We start from the raw sequence: 23,015 nt of genomic DNA, 5'->3' as shown, positions 1-23,015 counted from the left end.
CACTGAGGGTTTCCTTGTCTTAATTCTTGACGGTGCATATATTATTATAAGCGATCAAAGTGCTAGAAGCAGGAGAGATGCATCAGATTCATAGGAATCAAACTGCACGGAATTGAGTTCTTTGAGTTGAGCCAGAAGACTGGTTCTTTCAGGGGAAAAGACATCGCTCCCAGCTCCTGTTGTGTGGAAGGAGGAGGGGAAACAAGATTGTGAATTCTCTTTCTTGTTCAGTTCTCGGACTTTGCGGCGGTATGGAGAGTGCTCTTACTGGTTTCTTTCCTTTCTTGCTTTCATTCTCACTTCTCTGCTGCCCTACTCTGTCCTCTGTCCTATTTTTCTCATTTATCTCTACAGTAGTGATAATGGTGAATCAATCATATTTATTTAGTGCTTCATTCATTCATTCAATTGTATTTATTGCATGCTTACTGTGTGCAGAGCACTATACTAAGCGCTTGGGAAGTACAAGTTGGCAGCATATAGAGACGGTCCCTACCCAACAACGAGCTTACAGTCAAGAAGTTTCGCGGTCTTAAAGTGTGCAGAGCACTTTAGAGAGCACTTGAGAGAGTGCAATAATAATAATGGTAATTATTTTTGTTAAGGGCTTACTTTGTGCCAAGCGCTGTAGTAAACATCCTGGTAGATACAAGTTAATCAGGTCTGACATAGTCTCTGTCGCACATGGGACTCCCAGGCTAAGCAGCAGGGAGGACAGGTATTGAATCCCCAATTTACAGCTAAGAAAACTGAGGTACAGAGCAGTGAAGTGACTTGTCCAAGGTCACACAGCAAGCCGTTGGCAGGGCTGGGATTAGAACCCAGGTCTTTCCGACTCTTCGGTCCGTGCGCTATCCACAAAGTATACTACTACTCAGATGCTTTTAGACTGTGAGCTCACTGTTGGGTAGGGACTGTCTCTATATGTTGCCAACTTGTACTTCCCAAGCACTTAGTACAGTGCTCTGCACACAGTAAGCGCTCAATAAATACGATTGATGATGATGATGATGATGCTTGCTTGCTTTCCTAAATCTCTGGAGAACACGATTTCTACAAAGTCACCCTACAGTGGCTTTAGGGAAGCTTGCTCCGCCAGGGCCCCTCCCCATCCAGTAGCCAACTCCAGCCTCTCTTCCCCATCGAGGGAAAAGTTTGTGGCCTAGTGGTTAGAGATATGGGCTGGGAGTAAGAAGAACCTAGGTAAATCTTTTCCTTGTTGTTGTTGAGTCACAAACAGTCACTAGTAAAGCAGCTCACAACACTACTGCACACATTGTACTGCCCTAGGAATTTGGGAATGTGCAAAGGAGTTCACAGTCTCCTCCGGGGAGGGAGGGGATGTTATCGGGAAGAAGACAGAGAAGCAAAAAACAATGTATCACCCCCACAGGGAAGGAGGATTCTTCTGTCGCTTCTTCCTCTATGCTTCTCCCTCAATCAATCAATCGTATTTATTGAGCGCTTACTGTGTGCAGAACACTGTACTAAGCAGTTGGGAAGTACAAGTTGGCAACATATGGAGATGGTCCCTACCCAACAGTGGGCTCACAGTCTAGAAGAAACAGTCTGTTCCCTCCCCAGCTCAGGGAGCAGTTAGCCACTGGGGAAACTGCTAGTGTAGAAACAGTTTGGGATTATTTAAGCAGTGCTTTCTGACGCTCCAAAACCACATGCCCAATTCCAGCATTTACAAGTTCAAGTGAAGAACCGATAGCCATCTTGTTCACTGACAATAGTAACTTCTCTCACCCCAGAGAAGCAGTGTGGCCTAGTGGAAAGAGCGTGGGTCTAGGAATCAGAAGAACCTGGGTTCTAATCCCATCTTTGCTAATTACTTGCTGTGGAAGCTTGGGCAAATCACTTCCCTTTGTCTCATTTTCCTCAACTGAAAAAGGGGGATCAATCAATCGTATTTATTGAGCGCTTACTTTGTGCAGAGCACTGTACTAAGCGCTTGGGAAGTACAAGTTGGCAACATATAGAGACAGTCCCTACCCAACAGTGGGCTCACAGTCTAAAAGGGGGAGACAGAGAACAAAACCAAACATATTAACAAAATAAATGGAATAGATATGTACAAGTAAAATAAATAAATAGAGTAATAAATATGTACAAACATATATACAGGTGCTGTGGGGAAATGATGCCTGCTCTCCCTCCTACTTAAACTGTGAGCCCCAGGAAAGATAAGGATTGTGTCTGACCTGACTAACTTGTATCTCCAGGTCATCAAGGCCGTCCCCCTGCCTAACTTCTAGCGGCCCTGGACGTGATCAGGAAAATTTAGGCCAATCCACCATGCTAGTGAAATGTCCAGCATCACCTCATATTTTCCTTCATGCTACTGAATTACCATATTTACATCTTTATGCCCCGTGGGGAGGGAATGTGTCTATTACTTTATTGTATTCCCCCTAGTGCTTAGAGAAGCAGCATGGCTCAGTGGAAAGAGCCCGGGCTTTGGAGTCAGAGGTCAGGGGTTCAAACCCCAGCTCCACCAATTGTCAGCTGTGTGATTTTGGGCAAGTCACTTAACTTCTCTGGGCCTCGGTTACCTCATCTGTAAAATGGGGATTAAGACTGTGAGCCCCCTGTGGGACAACCTGATCACCTTGTAACCTCCCCAGTGCTTAGAACAGTGCTTTGCACATAGTAAGCACTTAATAAATGCCACTTAAAAAAGTGCTTAGTACAGTGCTCGGCAAACAGTAAGCACTCAATAAATATGATTGACTGACTGACTGTTTGCTGCTCTGTAATCTCCTTTCTGTAATTTGTAACAGTGACTGTCTCACCTGCTATATTGTAGCCTCCTTGAGGGCAGAGATTATATCTCCTAATTCTATTGTGCTCTCCCTAGTGATTAGTACAGTGCTCCATACACCTTGGGCATTCAGTAAATACTATTAACAGATAAAGGGGGAAAACAGCCTCATCCCTTCCATTTAGCCAGTGATCCACACACGGATTGTGTCCAGCCTGATTATCTTGTATCTACCCCAGCACTTAGTACAGTGCTTGGCACATGATAAGCACTTACCAAATACTGTATTATTATTATTATTATGAAAGACAACTTCTCTAAACTGCTCCATTGATTTTCCACCATTGCACACCTCTGTTTCAGAACTGGCTTTGTTCTGAGATGATTTAGTGAAGGGCTGATGCCTGGGTTCTTGTTTTTCTCCATCTGATGAGGAAAAATGTCCTCATTAGAAGAAATAAATAAATTAAAGCAACGGCACATCACTTTTAACGTTCATTAAAAGCTGTTTGCTGACACCAGGTGTGAATGACATCAAATACACCCAGCTCTCTTAGTTCTGGCACTGAGGAAAATTCCCGCTGTAGTGTTCCCCCATTTCAGGACACACACTGGCGTAAAAAAAAAATTTCTTCCGATCCCATGTGGTGCTGTATCCAGGTGGGATTACCAAGTGGTTTACCAGCCAAAAAATAACATGTGATCACCCATCCTGACAGAACCGATTGGCATTTCTGCAGCTTGTCCTTAACTGGATATGAGTAGAAGGGCCATTAATTTTTGTAGTGGACACAGACACCAGGCCAAACCAGCAGCTGCTGAAGACAAGGAAGCTGGGATGAGATGAACAGAAAGAGCTTGCCACCTTGGGTTGCATCCTAGAATATTAATAATAATAATAATAATAATGCCATTTATTAAGCGCTTACTAGGTGCAAAGCACTGTTCCAAGTGCTGGGGAGATTACAAGGAGATCAGGAATGTAATCCCTCTGAGTATTTCCTCAAAGTACTTTTTCCCTGCTTCACAGTCTTAGTCCCCATTTTACAGATGAGGTAACTGAGACCCAGAAAAGTGAAGTGGCTTACCCAAGGTCATACAGCTGACAAATGGCAGAGCCTGGATTAGAACCCAGGTCCTTTTGATTCCCAGACCCATGCTCTATCCACTAGGCATCACTGCTTTTCGAAAAACCTCCATGAAATTAGAATCCTTCTTTTGGGGCAATTCAACCCTGCTGTTTTACTACGCTGGTGAAAACAGGCTTCTCAGGGGCTAATTGTGAGCATCTTTCAGTTTTCTTGCTTGACAGATGAGGAAACTGAGGCCCAGAGAAGTAAAGTGACCCGCCCAAGATCACGCAGCATGCAAGTGGTAGAGCCTGGATTAGGACCCAGATCCTCTGAATTTCTACTAGGCCATACTGCTTCTACGCTCTGGAAGTCCTAGTGGAGAGAATATGGAGCTGAAAGTCAGGAGACAGGGATTCTAGTCTGGAGTTCTGGTCTAGCTAGCCTGCTGTGTGCAACCTTAATAATAATAATAATGATGGCATTTATTAAGTGCTTACTACGTGCAAAACACTGCTCTAAGCACAGGGGAGGTTACAAGGTGATCAGGTTGTCCCACCGGGGGCTCACACTCTTAATCCCCATTTTAAAGATAAGGTAACTGAGGCACAAAGAAATGAAGTGTCTTGCCCAAAGTCACACAGCTGACAGGTGGCAGAGCTGGGATTTGAACCCATGACTTCTGACTCCACAGCCCGGGCTCTTTCCACTGAGCCACGCTGCTTCGCAACCTTAATCTCTCCAGGCCTTAGTTTCCTCATCTATAAAATGGGGATAGGATGCTTAATAATTGTTTTTTGTTAAGCTCTTACTATATGCCAAGCACTACATTGAACCCTGAGGTAGTTAGAAGGTAATTAGGTCCCACAGGGGACTCACAGTCTTAGTAACATGGAGAACAGAGTTGACTCTCTCTAGATAATAATAATAACTGTGGTATTTGTTAAGCACTTACTATGTGCCAGGCACTCTACTAAGCACTGGGGTGGATACAAGCAAATAAGATTGGACATAGTCTTGGTCTCACATGGGGCTCCCAGTTTTAACCCCCATTTTTACAGATGGGGTAACTGAGGCTTTTTATAGAGTTGTCCTTCAATTTTTAAGGGAGTCTAGTGACAGTGAAACTCACCTATGAGTGCATGTGTGGTTGAAAAGACCAAAGAACCCACAACGTATACATAAAAAGCTGTCTCTTGTTGTATTGTCATGTTTAATATTTGGAGTTTTTACCATTGTTTTCTCTTTTGTCTCCCAGATCTTAAGCCCCACAAGAGACAGGGGCTGATATGATTATCTGGTGTCTGCCTCTGCCCTGAGCACAATGCACGATAAACAGTAAGTGCTTAATAAATAGCGTAATGAATTCAATGACATCCCCCTTCTTAATTTATATACTTCAATTACCCCTTCTGTTTCGCCTCATTGCGGGTGCTTCCTGATTTTCACAATATCTCTTCCTCTCTTCCCCAGAAATAATTGCTCTTTTCCCCAAAGAATATGCCTTCTAGTAGTTATTCTTTCTTTCTTAAACATGTGGGGAACCACTGTCTCCTTCAATCTGGAAGAAAGCATTTTCCAACTAGAGGCTGAGACTCTTTTGATTCTATTTGTTGTTTTATTGCATTTACTTTCTTTGTTGCTTAACAGAACCGTGGTGTTCTCTATGGTGAAGTAGTTACTTTTGAAATTTACTATGGTTGTCTAAGTGTTTCCTTAGTTCTTCATTCAGGATCTATCAGCTTTTCTGTCCCATTAGGGAAGCATCATGGCCTATTGGAAAGAGCATCGGCCTGGGAGTTGGAAGACCTGAATTCTAATCCCGGCTTTGCTACTCATCTACTGTGTGACCTCGGGCAAGTCACTTCACTTCGCCTCGTCTCAGTTTCCTCATAATGATAATAATAATGATGGCATTTGTTAAGCCCTTACTATGTGCGAGGCACTGTTCTAAAGCACTGGAAAATGGGGATTGTAAAATGGGGATTCAATACCTGTTCTCCCACATACTTAGACTTTGAGCCCCATGTAGGACAGAGATTGTGTCTCACCCAGTTAGTTTGTCTCTACCCCAGTGCTAAGAACAGTCCTTGACACATAGTAAGCACTTAAATATCAATCCACCAGTAATATTTAATGAATGCTTACTGAGTGCAGAGTGCTTACACCGTGTACTAAGCACTTGGGAGAGTATATTAAGCACTAAGGAGCATACAATATAACAGAGCTGGTAGGCACTTTCCATGTCCACAACAAGCTTATTAATTAGGTGTATAGATCAGGGATAGCCAAGTTGCAGCAGTAGAGTTCAGTATGCCTTTCCCAGTACCTCCATGACCTCATCTGTAAAACAGAAATTAAATAACTCTACTCCATCCCGCTCCGGCCGGGAACCTGAAATGGGGCAGGGGTTTTGTCCGATTTGATTGTATTGCATTTGGGTTGTAGATGGAAATCAGGGAGCTGAGGCAGGAGGGGAGATAGTATATTAAGCACTAAGGAGTATACAATATAACAGAGCTGGTAGACACTTTCCATGTCCATGACAAGCTTATTAATCAGGCGTATAGATCAGGGGTAGCCAAGTAGCAGCAGAAGAGTTCAGTATGGCTTTCCCAGTACCTCCATGACCTCATCTGTAAAACAGATCTGTAAAAAATCTCACCACGGCAATGATGCTAAAATAATGGAGATCCCCGTCCGTGATTCATTAGAGGTCGTGGGTTCGAATCCCGGCTCCGGCACTTGTCAGCTGGGTGATAATAATAATAATAATAATGGCATTTATTAAGCACTTACTATGTTACTCTATTTATCCCCTTTTAGACTGTGAGCCCACTGTTGGGTAGAGACTGTCTCTATATGTTGCCAATTTGTACTTCCCAAGCGCTTAGTACAGTGCTCTGCACATAGTAAGCACTCAATAAATACGATTGATGATGAACAGAAATTAAATAACTCTACTCCTTCCCGCTCAGGCCGGGAACCTGAAATGGGGCAGGGGTTTTGTCCGATTTGATTGTATTGCATTTGGGTTGTAGTTGGAAATCAGGGAGCTGAGGCAGGACGGGGCAAGGTGATTGGGTGTATTAAAGCCGATGGTAAAGAGTTGCTTTTACGGTTAGCCAAGGGCTGGGCTAAGCACTGTGGTCGATGCAATACAATCAAATCGGACAAAATCCCCTCCCCATACCAAGTTCACGGTCTAAGGGGAAGGGGGTACAGTTATTTAATTCCCATTTTACAGGTGAGGATGTGGAGGTACTCTGAAAGACATCCTGAACTGTACTGTCACACTAGATCGCCCCTGATCTATACTGGTAACTTAGTGGAAAGGGCATGGGTTTGGGAGTCAGAGGTCATGAGTTCTAATCCCGCCTCCGCCACTTGTCAGCTGTGTGACTTTGGGCAAGTCGCTTCACTTCTCTGGGCCTCAGTTACCTCATCTGTAAAATGGGGATTAAGACTGTGAGCTCCACGTGCGACAACCCGCCAACCTTGTATCTACCCCAGTGTTTGGAACAGTGCTTGGCATATAGTAAGCGCTAACAAATACCAACATCAATAATAAGCTTGCTGTGGGCATGGAACATTTCTGCTAATTCTGTTGTATTGTGCTCTCCTGAGCTCTTAGTACAGTGCACTGCACATAGCAGCGAGAAGCAGCATGGCTCAGTGGAAAGAGCACGGGCTTTGGAGTCAGAGGTCATGGGTTCGAATCCCGGCTCCGCCACATGTCTGCTGTGTGACCTTGGGCAAGTCACTTAACTTCTCTGAGCCTCAGTTACCTCATCTGTAAAATGGGGATTAAGACTTTGAGCCCCCAAGTGGGACAACCTGATCACCTTGTATCCCCCCCAATGCTTAGAACAGTGCTTGGCACATAGTAAACGCTTAACAAATGCCAACATATTATGTTATTATTATTATTATAGTGAGCGCTTAACAAATGTCATTATTATTATTATTATTATTATTATTATTATTGTTACAGCAAGCACTCAATAAGTACCACTGATTGATCGATTGGTGTCCACAGCCTGGGGCCTGGCTGCACCCAACTCTGCTGTGGGAAATGAGTGTTGGCCTCCACTATCATCGACACAATGGGACAATAACTATTTATCCAGGGGTCCCAGGGTTCAACTCAGCCTGTGACATGTTGCTGTAACTTCCATTACCCCGCGAGGCTAGCGAAAACTCAATGGGGCAAACACTGCAGGGAACTTCAAAGCCTGACCTCAAGTGAACTTTCCTGAATCGACTTTTCATGTAGCTCAGTGCGCCTGAACCAGGCTCGGCTCTGCTGCCTGCTACGGAGAAAAGTGATCGTTTTCATGTACATTGTTTAAGTGTTCGATAATATCGTTTTCGAAATAGCCCTCTAACGGAAATCACATTTTGAATGTTTTCCAGGCTCGAGTTGCTATGAATTACGGTGGTTAAATCACTAGTAGAAGTGACGAGCCAATAGGCGAGGAAACTTTAATGTAGACAAAACTGTGATGCAGAGCAAAAAACGCTCCAGGTTTGTGGAGAATCAATCAATCAATCAATCAATCATATTTATTGAGCGCTTACTATGTGCAGAGCACTGTACTAAGCGCTTGGGAAGTACAAATTGGCAACACATAGAGACAGTCCCTACCCAACAGTGGGCTCACAGTCTAAAAGGGGGAGACAGAGAACAAAACCAAACATACCAACAAAATAAAATAAACAGGATAGAAGTGTACAAGTAAAATAAACAAATAAATAAATAAATAAATAAATAGAGTAATAAATATGTACAACCATATATACATATATACAGGTGCTGTGGGGAAGGGAAGGAGGTAAGATGGGGAGATGGAGAGGGGGACGAGGGGGAGAGGAAGGAAGGAGAAGGTGTTGGGAGAATGATACGATTTTCTCCCATTTGCCTTTTAGAGCAATAAGGTGTGTTGCGAAAAGAGACAAGTGTGCCTAGTTGGAAGAGCGTGGGTCTGAAAGTCAGGAGACCTGGATCTTAGCTTGCTGTGTGACCTTGAGCAAGTTCCTTAACCTCTCTGTTCAGCAGTTCCCTCATCTGTAAATCTGGAATAAGACACCTGCTCTTCCTGTTTTTTAGAATGTGAGTGCTGGGTGGGACGGAAAGTGTCTGATCTCACTGTCTTTGTATCTACCTCAGTGCTTCGCATAGAGTAAAGGCTTAATAAGCTGCCACTGCTAATAGTATTATTGTTGCTATTATTATTATGTCTCTGCCAATTGCTCATGTTTAAAATCTAGCCTTTCTCTAGACTGTAAGCTCATCTTAGGCAGGAAATATGTTTGCTATATTGTTCTCTCCCAAGTGCTTAGTATAGTGCTCTGAACACAGTACTTGCTCAATAAATACGATTGACTGATTAATGCGTAGGACTCACGGTTTCTCTTAAGGTGCATCTGTCACCTGAAAATAAAAATCCTGGAGGCCACATCTGGAGAAGTGGCACAGCCTGGCAGGCAGAAGGTCCTGAGTTCTAATCCCTGCCCCACCACTCATCTTCTGGGTGATCTTGGGTGAGCCACTTCACTTCTCTGAGCCTCAGTTCCCTCATCTGTAAAATGGGAATTAAAACTGTCATCCTCATGTAGGACACGGACTATGTCCACCCTTATTATGCTGAATCTACCCCAGTGCTTAGTACAGTGCCTTTCACAGAGCAAGGGCTTAACAAATATAATAAAAAACCAAAAACTACAAACCAGAGTCCCCTCACTCAACAGCTGGAAGATGAGTTGTGTCTCTGTGGCCGAGGTGATAATAATAATAATTATTATTAGGGTCAACAGCAGTCCGGAGTCGGAGCCGACACTAACTCTTAACTCTATGCCCCGTGCTTTTTCCACTAGGCCATACTCCCTCCCCTCCCTCTCTGGACGTTTCTCTTCATTCTAGCTAACCAGCCACAAAATGAGAAATTCAAACTGTTCTCTTGGTATTTTAAGTGATTCATAAAGGTTTATTTCATTATTGCTTTCGGCTCCCATCCCCCAACAGCTGCTAGTTATTAGAAAGCCGCGATAGACTCGCTCGACTTTGACTCCTTTGACTTATTGTATGTGTGCGTGTGAGCCTGTGTATGTGTGGGTGTATGTGTAGGCTCAGGATATTACGTTTGGTGATCCATGGATTGTTTTATACCGTTTATTTGGAATTCGGGCGAACAGGAAACATATTTAGCTCTTAATCATCATGGGAGTAGGTCACATAACACACCTAGTCATGAACCGCTCATAACAAATTAAATATAGCCAGGTGTGAGGGAAAATGACTTCCATATGGTTTGGGGCATCTTGAGCAGGTAGAATTTCATCGGGAAGAAGGGAGGGTGAGGGGCGGAGGGGGAGAGGGCTGCGGTTTATACAGCTCACGGGGAAGCGCCGGCCTCTCTTTGCGGGTTCCTAGGCTCCCCTGGAACTCGCTCGGCTCCTTCATCACCTGCCTGGGGCCCATCCTGGGTGAAAAGATGGACCATTTCTGTGGAAAAAGAGAGGTAGCATAGCTTGTTCATTCATTCATTTGTGCAGAACACTGTACTAAACACTTGGGAGACTCCTTCCCCTCCCCACGGCACCTGTATATATGTATATATGTTTGTACGTATTCATTACTCCATTTATTTTATTTGTACATATTTATTCATTTTATTTTGTTAATATGTTTTGTTTTCTTCTCTGTCTCCCCCTTCTAGACTGTGAGCCCGCTGTTGGGTAGGGACCGTCTCTATAGGTTGCCAATTTGTACTTCCCAAGCGCTTAGTACGGTGCTCTGCACACAGTAAGCGCTCAATAAATATGATTGAATGAATGAATGAATGACTGTGAGCCCCCTGTGGGGCAACCTGATCACCTTGTAACCTCCCCAGTGCTTAGGACAGTGCTTTGCACACAGTAAGTGCTTAATAAATGCCATTATTATTATTATTATTATTATTATTATTATTACTGAGAGGAAACAGCGTGGCTTAGTGGAAAGACCGTGGGCTTGGGAGTCAGAGGTCATGGGTTCAAATCCCAGCTCCGCCGCTTGTCAACTGTGTGACTTTGGGCAAGTCACTTAACTTCTCTGTGCTTCAGTTACCTCATCTGTAAAATGGGGATCAAGATTGTGAGCCCCACATGGGGCAAACTGATGTATCCTCCCCAGCACTTAGAACAGTGCTTTGTACATAGTAAGTGCTTAACAAATACCAAAGTTATTATTATTATTATTACAGTATAAAAATAAAAATACTCATTCCTTGCCTACAATGAACTTGCAGTCTAGGGGGTTGGAAATAACATGGATGGGGAGTCAGGAGACTGCCCTCACCCCAACCTCGACTTCTAGTCCAGGATCTGCCCCTTACCAGCTGTGGGACCTTGGGCAAGTCATTTTCCTTCTGTGTGCCTCAGTTTCCTCATTTAGGAAATGGGAATGCAGTTCTTGTCCTTCTCCCATTTAGAATGTGAGCCCCAGATCGGGGAGGGACTGCATAAGATCTAATTCTTTTGTCTCTACCCTAGCGCTTATAGTAACAGTTTAATAAATATGGTAAGCATGTAGTAAGCATTTAATAAATACCATTATTATTATTATTCTTAGTTTTTGGGCCAGAGAAATATGGACTTTGAACTCAACCTGTTACACCAATCTTATTCATTTGCTACTTGACTGAATTTAGAATTTCACGGCTCCATTTCTTTGACTCTCTGGCCTGTGACCCAGGACTTATGTTCAGGGCTGGACTATTCAGTGGTAAATATCTATACATGAAGTGAAATTTTGAGAGAAAAGTCCAGGTGATCTATTAGATTAGTTAGATTCATTAACACTTATTTAGCGCTTAGTTACTTATTTACTCAGGCATTTCAGATTTGTCAACTGGGGAGTACTGGGGAAACTTTCTTCCATTCAATCGTAGTTACTGGGCACTTACGGTGTGCAGAGCACTATACTAAGCACTGCAGTATAACAACAAACACATTCTCTGCCTTCAGTGAGCTTCTTAGGAATGGTTTACTTGAGTGTCTGTGTTGCCGCCTCTTGGGGTTGAGAACAAGGACAAGGAAAAGGAGGAAGGAAGGAAAGGAAGAGGAGATGGTTGAATTTTTTAAATGCTCCCATTGTCAGTAATTTGTTGTCTATTCTTTTTCCTGTTTTTATTGTAATTGTCTTCCTCCACTTGGGCTGTTAGCTTCATGTGGAACAGGGACTCTGAAACAGTGATCTTGAATCTACTCCCGTGCTGAGGAGAGTGCTTGTGACATAGTAAACATTTGATATATTATATAACCACAGCGAAGAGGAGGGGAGGCAGGGCGGGGAAAGGAGGATGAGGAGGAAAAGGAGGATGGAGAGGAGAAGAACAAGGTGAGAAAGATGGAAGAGGAGAAGGAAGAGATGGGTGAGGAGGAGGGGGAAGAAAAAATAAAGAGGAGCCTGTGTCTACCAGCTCAGTTTTAACATACTACCCTAAGGGTTTAGAAAGGTGCTCTGCAAGTAATAAGTGCTCAGTAAATACTGATTGATTGATTGATAGCTGAAAAGGAGGAGGAGGAAAAAAGAGCAGAAATGGAGGGAAGAAAAGGAGGAAGGAGAAGCCAAATGTTCTGGAAAAATTTAGAGCTGACACTATTAAACAGCCTCTTGCCTATGCCCACTCTGTTCGCTGTAACTTAGGACTCCAGAATCGTTTTCATCCCTGCCTGGGATGAAATCAGATTTCTCATCCAAACAAAGGAGGCCTAGTTCCTATGAGAAAATGGGTTCTGACTGAGTTTTCAAGAAAATTATGCTAGTGCTGCCTGAAATCTGATCTTGAAGAAAGCGAAGGGAGCCTGCAAGACCAGTGACTCGCTATCCTTGTTCTCGTCTTTCACGCTGCCAAACTCTTGCTTATCCCCCTCCCTTCTGCTTGGAATTCCCTCCCCCTTCATATCAATTAATCAATCGTATTTATTGAATGCTCACTGGGTGCAGAATTCCGACTAGAATAGAAGAGACGATTTAGATTAAGGTATTAGATTTAGATATTAATATCTATTTAGATATCCTAATTCTATCTAGAATTCTGACACAGATGTGGGCAGGGAATGTGTCTATTAACTGTTTTATTTTACACACTCGAAGCACTCAACAGTACGTTGCACTGACTAGGTTCTCGATATTTATGGTTGACTGTTTGATTGGTGTACAAATCCCCTTTTTCTTCTTCCTCCTTTCTGTCTTTTTTTAGTGTCTGCCTCCCCTGAGAGACCAGGAGCTCCTCGAGGGCAGGGATCATGTCTACTAACTTCATGGCATTCTCCCAATGCTTAGAACAATGCTCTGCATATAGTAGGTGCTCAATAAATGCTATCCACTGAGCGATTAGTTGGTTGCAGTTGGAAGCTCAAAGTTGGTTCTCCATTCACCCCTTCATATGGTTGTGCTGTAGACAAAACCCACATCTCCTCAGCAGTCTTATATAGACGGGAGAGCGAGGAAAGGCATCCCAAAGGTTTTAAGGTTTTATGTGGGTGCAATTGAATAAGAGTGGATCGCAGGCAATGGAATAATTCCCTGCTTCATAACTGCGTCTCAGGTGCAGAGACTCAGCTATACCAAGAAAAATCACATTGATTTTTATCGGCTTTCGAGTGCCTCGGAAAACATCCAATATTAGCGCGTTTGGAGTGTCTGCTTTCCGTACGTTCTGGTAATCAACGTTGGGAAATTTCCTTGGGGAAGGAGACGGAGATGCCCGAAATAATTGTTAAGTATAAAGCGGTTTCAGGAAAAGATTATTAACTCACAATTGCCCTAAAGACATATATAAATAGCGTGGAAGTCTGAATTCCATGGGGATTTTCTCCACTTAGTCGGCAATGTTAGCGGTGTAATCTGAAATCTCTCCATTAGCCGCGGGAGTGGGCTACGGGAGAAATGGGAAACAGATGAGGGATGTTTCTTCAGACCCGATTTGAAAGAAACCATGAGGTCCTGGGTTTGGGGAAACAGGGCCCTAGCATTTAGATCGGTCTAAACTCACCAGCTCTGATACCAAGAGAGAGGAGAGTTATTTATTCAGGCAGCGTCGGTTTCGAGACCTCTTTGAGAGATCTTTCCATTCATGTCACCTTTATTCAGGGAAAGAAGCAGTCGCCTTTACCGCTGTGGCCGAGTGAATCCCAGTGTAGTCTCTGAGCTGTTGGTAGCATGGCCTAATGGATAGAGAACAGGCCTGGGGGTCAGCAGGATGTGGGTTCTAACCCTGGCCCTGCCACTTGTCAGCTGTGTGACCTTGGACAAGTCACTTCACTTCTCTGGGCCTCAGTAATCTCATCTGTAAAATGGGGATTAAGACTGTGAGCCCCATGTTGTACAGGGACTGTGTCCAACCCGATTACATATTTTTTACTCTATTTATTTATTTATTTATTTTATTTGTACATATCTATTCTATTTATTTTATTTTGTTAGTATGTTTGGTTTTGTTCTCTGTCTCCCCCTTTTAGACTGTGAGCCCACTGTTGGGTAGGGACTGTCTCTATATGTTGCCAATTTGTACTTCCCAAGCGCTTAGTACAGTGCTCTGCACATAGTAAGCGCTCAATAAATACGATTGATGATGATGATGATGATGATGATTATCTTGCATCTACCCCGGCACTTAGAATAGTGCCTGGCATATGGTAAGCGCTTAACAAATACTATAAAAAACACTATTTGTTAAGTGCTTAACTACATGCCAAGCAATGTGCTAAACCCTATGGTACATCATATAGGATAAGAAGATCGGATATAGTTCCCGCCTCAAACGGGGCTCACAGTCTTAGGTGGGAGGGAGAACAGGTATTCAATACCTATTTCATTAAAATGATAATATTAATAATAATCATATTTGTTAAGCACTTACTATGCACCAAGCACCATATTAAGTGCTGGGGTAGATACAATGAAATCAGATTGGATACAGCTCCGGTCCCATGTGAGGCTCACAGTCTAAGTAGGAGGAGTGAACCGGATATTAAATCCTAATTTTACAGTTAAGCAAACTCAGAGCTTGTTCAAATTATGTTACTGTCTCAAGCAAAGAAGTATTCTAATTTTCCAGCCCCAACCACCCCTGAAAACACTGTGTGTTTCCAGAGTCACTCAGTTTGCTCTAGGATCGGTGGTGTTTTGTATTGTTGTCTGTCTCCCCCTTCTAGACTGTGAGCCTGCTGTTCGGTAGGGACCGTCTCTATATGTTGCCGACTACTTCCCAAGCTCTTAGTACAGTGCTCTGCACAAATTAAGCACTCAATAAATACGATTGAATGAATGAATGAATGGTGTTGATGTAGGTTGCCGGGCCCGATTCATGGAATCAATCAGTGGTACTTAATGAGCGCTTACTGTGTGCCAAGGAGCACTGTACCAAGCGTTCGAGAGAATAAAATCCAGTTGGTAAGCGTGATCCCTGCCCTTATGGCGCTTACCATCTAGTCCTTTCATCTCTAGGAAAATTCGGGAAGCATTCTATATTTTTCTACTGTTGCCTGTCTACTTGTTTTGTTTGTTCTCTGTGTTCCCCCTTCCAGATTGTGAGCCTATTGTTGGATAGAAATTGTCTCTATTTGCTGCCAAATTGTACTTTCCAAGTGCTTAGTCCAGTGCTCTGCACACAGTAAGCGCTCAATAAATACTATTGAATGAATGAATGAATAAGAACCATCTTAATGAAAGCCATCCACCCTGCATGGGGGAGATGAGAAGGTATTCTTAGTACAGTGCTCTGCACACAGTAAGTGCTCGATAAATACCATTGATTGAGGTCAGCATTGAAGGGGACTCCAAGAGTGAACTGGCTTACACCGTGGCTCCATGGAAAGAGCCTGGGCTTTGGAGTCAGAGGTCATGGGTTCAAATTCCGACTCCACCAATTGTCAGCTGTGTGACTTTGGGCAAGTCTTTTAATTTCTCTGTGCCCCAGTTCCCTCATTTGTAAAATGGGGATTAAGACTGTGAGCCCCCCAAGGAACAATCTGATCACCTTGTAACCTCCCCAGCGCTTAGAACAGTGCTTTGCACATAGTAAGCACTTAATAAATGCTATTATTATTATTATTATTATTATTATGCCTTGGGGACAGGAATGATCTTCAAGAACGAGCGAGGTATTTCATTCACAATTCTTTGCAGTTTATTGCAGATGCCCGCGTGGAGGACATCCGTGCCAGCTGGGCAGGGTGCTTATATTGTGAGGCCCCCAGAAAGTCAGTCTCTGCAGGGGTAATTTGTTGAGAGACGGAATCGCCTGATCCTAGCCAGACCATTCCCTTCAGAGGTTTATGCGTGTGTGGTCAGAGGGAAAGTCGGCTCTGGAAGAAATGAAGGGGTTTGTCTCTCGGCCAGCAGACACTTGGATGGCAGGGACTGCAGGCAGAGATCAAGGGAAGCGCTAGGAGAGTCCTTTTGAGGGGGGGAATTCTTCAAAAGTTGCCGTGCGATACTTTTGGTCTTTTAAGCCATATTTCTGTGGGTTCTTAGATAGCATCTGGTTCTCGCAGAATGCAGGGTTTGTGTTCTTAGAAACCCTCTGGCAAAGGACCATTCCAGGACCTGGGATTAGAACCCAGGGCCTTCCGCCTGTCGTTCTGGGAATCGGATCTGGGAAGGCAAAATGCCCAAGGACAGAGGAGCTCAGACAGGTCATGCTTTTGACATGACTGGAAAAGGCATCCATCATAGATGACCAGCTGGAAGTAGGGGAATGGACAAGATGACGCCCATCACTCCCTCCCAACTCTAAGAGCCCGTGATTCTAGAATTCCAGATTTATCATCCATTCATGCGAAGAGAACCTTTACCCCTTCTCAAATGCCGTCCACTCTGTCAGGAGGTTAAATTATAAAAGCTAAATCCCAACGGTAGTAAATGCCCATCCCACAATTGAAAATAACTTGCCTGTTTTTGTAGGAAACAGCACAAGTGACTCATTCCAGCACCTATGCCTTAGTCATTGATTCTTCCCTTGTGCAGCTCTGATGATTTGGTCTTCATTTGATTTTGGCTCTTAAATTAGGGGGGAAAAGCCAAAGGGCTCTTTCTGTGCTTGTCGTCTGCTGTACCTTGGTGCTTGGAAAATCAGCCGGCTAATGATGATATCCAGACATTATATAGAGTTTGAACTTGGATCTACACTTGGAAATGCGACCTCTGGACCTTTGATATTTGTCCCTCGCTATGGCACTTATGTACATATCTTTAAATTATACATTATAAATGATTTATTTATTAATGTCTATCCCCCACTCTAGATTGTAAGGTTGCTGCGGGCAGGGAACATGTCTGCCAACTCTGTTATATTATGCTCTCTCAAGTGCTTAGTACAGTGCTCTGCGCACAGTAAGCGCTCAATAAATACCATTGATGATGATAATGGTGAAGAACAAACAGCAGAAGTGACTCATTCCAGCACCGATTCCTCCCTTGTGCATCTCTGATGGGCTGGTCTTTATTTGATTGATTCATTCATTCATTCATTCAATAGTATTTATTGAGTGCTTACTGTGTGCAGAGCACTGTGCTAAGCGCTTGGGAAGTACAAGTCGGCAACATGTTTAGAACAGTGCTTTGCACGTAGTAAGTGCTTAACAAATGCCATCATTGTTATTATATAGAGACTGTCCCTACCCAACAATGGGCTCATGGTCTAGAAGGGGGAGACAGACAACAAAACAAAGCATGTAGACAGGTGTCAAAACTGTCAGAACAAATAGAATTATAGCTATATGCACATCATTAACAAAATAAAAGGAATAGTAAATATGTACAAGTAAAATAAGTAGAGTAATAAATCTGCACAAATATATACAAGTGCTTTGGGGAGGGGAAGGAGGTAGAGCTGGGGGTATGGGGAGGAGGAGAAATTGAGAGCTACTGAGTGCTCACCTCCTCCAGGAGGCCTTCCCAGACTGAACCCCCTCCTTTCTCTCCCCCTCCCCATCCCCCCGCCTTACCTCCTTCCCCTCCCCACACCACTTGTATATATGTATATATGTTTGTACATATTTATTACTCTATTTGACTTGTACATAATTTTTCTATTTATTTTATTTTGTTAATATGTTTTGTTGTCTGTCTCCCCCTTCTTAACTGTGAGCCCGCTGTTGGGTAGGGACCGTCTCTAGATGTTGCCAACTTGTACTTCCCAAGCGCTTAGTACAGTGCTCTGCACACAGTAAGCGCTCAATAAATACGATTGACTGAATGATCATTTCAGGAGTGCGGTCATTGTGCAGTCCCTCCTCCCAACTGGGGTTCAAGGAAGCTTAGAGCACCAGGGATGTTTGAACTCACAGATCCAGTGCTGTCAGGAGACGTGGGAGGGGTTTAAATAATAATAATTGGCATTTGTTAAGCGCTTACTATGTGTAAAGCACTGTTCTAAGCGCTGGGGAGGATACAGGGTGATCAGGTTGTCCCATGTGGGGCTCACCGTCTTAATCCATATTTTACAGATGAGGTAACTGAGGCCCAGAGAAGTTAAGTGACTTGCCCAAGATCACACAGCAGACATGTGGTGGAGCGGGATTTGAACCCGTGACCTCTGACTCCAAAGCCAGTGCTCTTTCCACTGAGCCATGCTGCTTCCCCGATGCAGCATGGCTGCAATCTTCTCGACCAAGGCCATGGAGGGTGAGGCTGTGGGGCGGTGTTCACTCTGCATCCTCAAAGCTCTACTGAAATCTCACCTCCTCCAGGAGGCCTTCCCTGGTTCATTTCTAGTCTCTCCCATCTGCCACGTCAGCACTGCCACACCACCCTGAAAAGCTGTGTGGGCTAATGGATATGGGCTGGGGAGTCAAACGGATCCAGGTTCTAATTCTGGCTCTGCCGCTTGACTGCTGTGTGACCTTGGGTAGGTCGCTTTACTTCTCTGGGCCTCAGTTCCCTCAGCTGTAAAACGGGGATTAGACTGTGAGCCCCCTGTGGGACAGAGACTATGTCCAACCCAGTTTGCTTGTATCCACCCCAGCGCTTAGTACGATGCCTGGCACGTAGTAAGAGCTTAACAAATACCACATTCATTCATTGTCGTATTTATTGAGCGCTTATTGTGTGCATAGCACTGTACTAAGTGCTTGGGAAGTACAAGTTGGCAAGATATAGAGACGGTCCCTACCCAACAGTCGGCTCACAGTCTAGAAGGGGGAGACAGAGAACAAAACAAGACATATTAACAAAATAAAATAAATAGAATAAATATATACAAGTAAAATAAATAAACAGAGTAATAAATACATACAAACATATATACATATATACAGGTGCTGTGGGGAAGGGAAGGAGGTAAGTTATTATTATTACCTAAACACTTCAGTAACTATGCCATTCTCTAGTGCTTATGTACATATCTGGCAGAGTTAGAATTCGAACCCGGCTCTGATGTGCATATAGCTGTAATTCTATTTATTCTGACGGTTTTGACACCTGTCTACATGTTCTATTTCATTGTCTGTCTCCCCTTTCAAGACTGTGAGCCCGTTGTTGGGTAGGGACCATCTCTATATGTTGCCGACTTGTACTTCCCAAGCTCTTAGTACAGTGCTCTGCACACAGTAAGTGCTCAATAAATGCGATTGAATGAATGAATGAATATCTGATAAACTCTACTGCTTCCTCCTATCTAATCACTGTGGTAATTGTGGTATTTGTTAAGCGTTTACCATTTGCCAAGCACTGTACTAAGTAAGGAGATTAGGTACGAGATAATCATCAGGCCCCCTGAGTGGATCAAAGTCTAAATAGGAGGGAGCAGAATTAAATTTCCATTTTACAGATGAGAAAATCGAGACACAGAGAAGCTAAGTGGCTTGCCTGAGGTCACGTAGCAGGGATGTGGAGAAGCTGGGATTAGAACCCAGGTCTTCCAACTCCCAGGCCCTTGCTCTTTCCTCTAGGCCATGCTGCTTCCTTTGTTCTGTCTTGCTGTGTGATCTTGGACAAGTCATTTCACTTCTCTGGGCTTCAGTTTCTCAACTGTAAAATGGAGATTAAGTACTTAGACTGTGAACCCCATGAGGGAAAGGGGCAGTGTCCCACCTAATTAACTGGAAACTACCCCAGCACTTAGAATGGTGTTTGAAATATAGTAAGAGTTTAACAAATAACATGAAAAAAAAAAGGAATCTCCCATTTGGGGCCAATAGAAATGGTAGATTGATAGAAAGTTTATCGTGAGTGGATGGAAATAGATCTGCATACCATCCCATATTCATTCATTGCTCTCTTAAAACTCCAGGTGAGCTGAAATTATGTCTTTCCCCAGCATGGGGCTAGATCAAGACTGATCACAGGAAGAATCAGTCATTTTTCTCCAGGGAAACAGCGAAATATCATCCAAAGTTTACCCATCCTATTTGTCTGCTTTCTTTCATGTGAGCTGTTTATTAAGCACTCAACCCAGATTCAAACCAACCCCACATGTCCCGGCTTCTCAATTTACTGAGGAATTTCGGTCAGACCGTCGGGATAGGCATTCGACTTGGCCCAATTACTGAAAAGGCAAATTCAGCAAAAATGAAAGCAACAACAAAGAGAATGCAAAGGTTGATTTAGGGCTTTGGAAGCTCTGGGCTTATATTCCAGAGCAGAGCTTCACGTGGGAAGCGTTTTGTGGTTGTTTTGGTCCTGGTCATTGTGTGGGCGATGGATTTTGGAGCAGCTCAGCGAGGAAGATGGGGAGAAGAGACTATGGATCTGACCCTTGAGGTGTCATTTATTCAATGCTTACTGTATGCCAAGTGCCCACGTTGGTACGAGATAATCAGACCGGGCAGAGTCCCTGTTAACTACCCTCTGAAGAATGAACTACCCTCAGCTCATTGTTTTAATTAAAAATTATAATCACAAAAACCTTTAACAACCATTCAGTGCATGGAGCTCACAGGTGATATCATATGGTGATATGTTTTGTTTTGTTGTCTGTCTCCCCCTTCTAGACTGTGAGCCCGTTGTTGGGTAGGGACCGTCTCTATATGTTGCCGACTTGTACTTCCCAAGCGCTTAGTACAGTGCTCTGCACACAGTAAGCGCTCAATAAATATGACTGAATGAATGAATGTTAACCCTGTTCTACAGAAGAGGAAACTGAGGTCCAGAAAAGTGAAGTAACTTGAAGAAATTCACAAGTATATACTGTTATATTTTATTCTCCCAAGTGCTTAGTGCAGTGCTCTGCACACAGTAAGCGCTCAATAAATACGATTGACTGAGACTAGAATTTGGGTATCTTGACTCCTCCGGGACAAGCTTGAATGATCCTTGGAATGCCTGGAGGTCAAACTAATGATAATAATTATGGTATTTGTTAAGGGCTTATTATGTGCCAGGCACTGTATTCATTCATTCATTCATTCATTCAATCGTATTTATTGAGCGCTTACTGTGTGCAGAGCACTGTATTAAGCGCTTGGGAAGTCCAAGTTGGCAACATATAGAGACGGTCCCTACCCAACAGTGGGTTCACAGTCTAGAAGGGGGAGACAGACAACAAAACAAAACGCATTGACAAAATAAAATAAATAGAATAAATATGCACAAATAAATGCTGGGATGGATACAAGCAAATTGGGATGGGCACAGTCCCTGTCCCATGTGGGGCTCACAGTGTCAAACCCCATTTTACAGATGAGGTAACTGAGGCCCAGAGAAGTGAAGTCACTTGCCCATGGTCACACAGCAGACAAGTGGCAGAGCTGGGATTAGAACCCATGACCTTCCGAGTCTCAGGCCTGTACTCTGCCATTCTGCTTTATCATGAGGTGATCAAGTCTTACAGAGCCCAGCATCTAAAACAGTACTTGATATTTAGTAAGCGCTAAACAAATACCGTAGCAATATAAATACTACTACTAGTACTACTACTACTAATAATGATTATTAGCTGAGAGATGCGTCATAGTCAAGGCAGCAGAACCGGAGGGACACCAATAGAATGATGACCATTCCTCCAAGATGTTGGGAGAGTGTAGGTGGGAAGGAGTGGAGGGAAAAGAACAGAGGGAAGTGAGGAAGGGAAAGGGAAAGGAAGCGCTTAGTACAGTTCTCTGCACACAGTAAGTGCTCTATAAATACGACTGACTGACTGACTGAATGAATGACTGGAGGGGAGAGAGGGAGGGGAGGAAGAGAGGACCTGACAGAAGAAGTTTGTAAGCTGAAGCAGCTTGGCCTAGTGGAAAGAGCACTGGTTTGAGAGTCAGAGGACCTGGGTTCTAATCCTGACATCCCCACTTGTCTGCTGTGTGACCTTAGGCAAGTCACTTCTCTGCATCTGTCAAATACGGATTAAGACTGTGAGCCCCGTGTGGGACATTGACTGTGTCCAACCTAATTATCTTGTATCTACCCCACTGCTTACCTCAGTGCCTGGTACATAGGGTTAGACAAATAATATTTTTTTAATATTAAAAAAAAAAAACCCAAAACTCCTTGTGGGCAGAGATTGTGTCCACTGACTCTGTTGTATTGTACTCTCCTGGGCTCTTAGTACAGACTCGGCACACAGCAAGTGCTCAGTAAGTAACACTCTTTGGTTGGAGAGGAAGTATAAGTAAAATAGTAGGGAAGTGAAGGTATTGGAGGGGTAAATACGAAGGAGAGGGAGAAAGAGATGGAGAGGAAAACAAGGAAAATGAGAGAGGGAGATGAGAGGAAGGAGAGAGGGGAAAATAAAGAGGGGGAGACAGAAGGAGAGAAGAAGAGGGAAGGGAGAAAGGACAAAAAGGAGGGAATGAAGACAGAAAGGGAACGGGACAAGGCGAAAGATTCATACAAGCAGATGAGAATAATCTTGCTCCTTCCCCTAGCCATCGACTGTGGTCAGCTCCTTTGATGTTTTAATTTTTAAGAAATTGTACATAATGAAAGGTAATTGTAATAATTGGAAGCCAGACTGGAAAAAGAGCGAGAACATACGTTATGGGAAAAGGCTTCCCCCCAGGTCGGGGTGGCGTCGATGGTCTAAAATGCCTTTGCTGATTCTAATTCCTCTGGGCCCATTAAATCCTCTTCAGTGACACAGAGAAGGCCCTAACCTGCTGGGGCTGATAGGCCCATGAAAGCTCATTTGCATACTTAGTTCATCTTCTAGATTGGATGTAATTGGCAAAAACAACAACCACGAAATCCTCGGTGC

The sequence above is a fragment of the Tachyglossus aculeatus genome, chromosome 9, assembly GCF_015852505.1.
Source record: "Tachyglossus aculeatus isolate mTacAcu1 chromosome 9, mTacAcu1.pri, whole genome shotgun sequence".
NCBI classification, from domain to species: Eukaryota; Metazoa; Chordata; class Mammalia; order Monotremata; family Tachyglossidae; genus Tachyglossus; species Tachyglossus aculeatus.
This window is presented reverse-complemented; position numbering follows the sequence as displayed.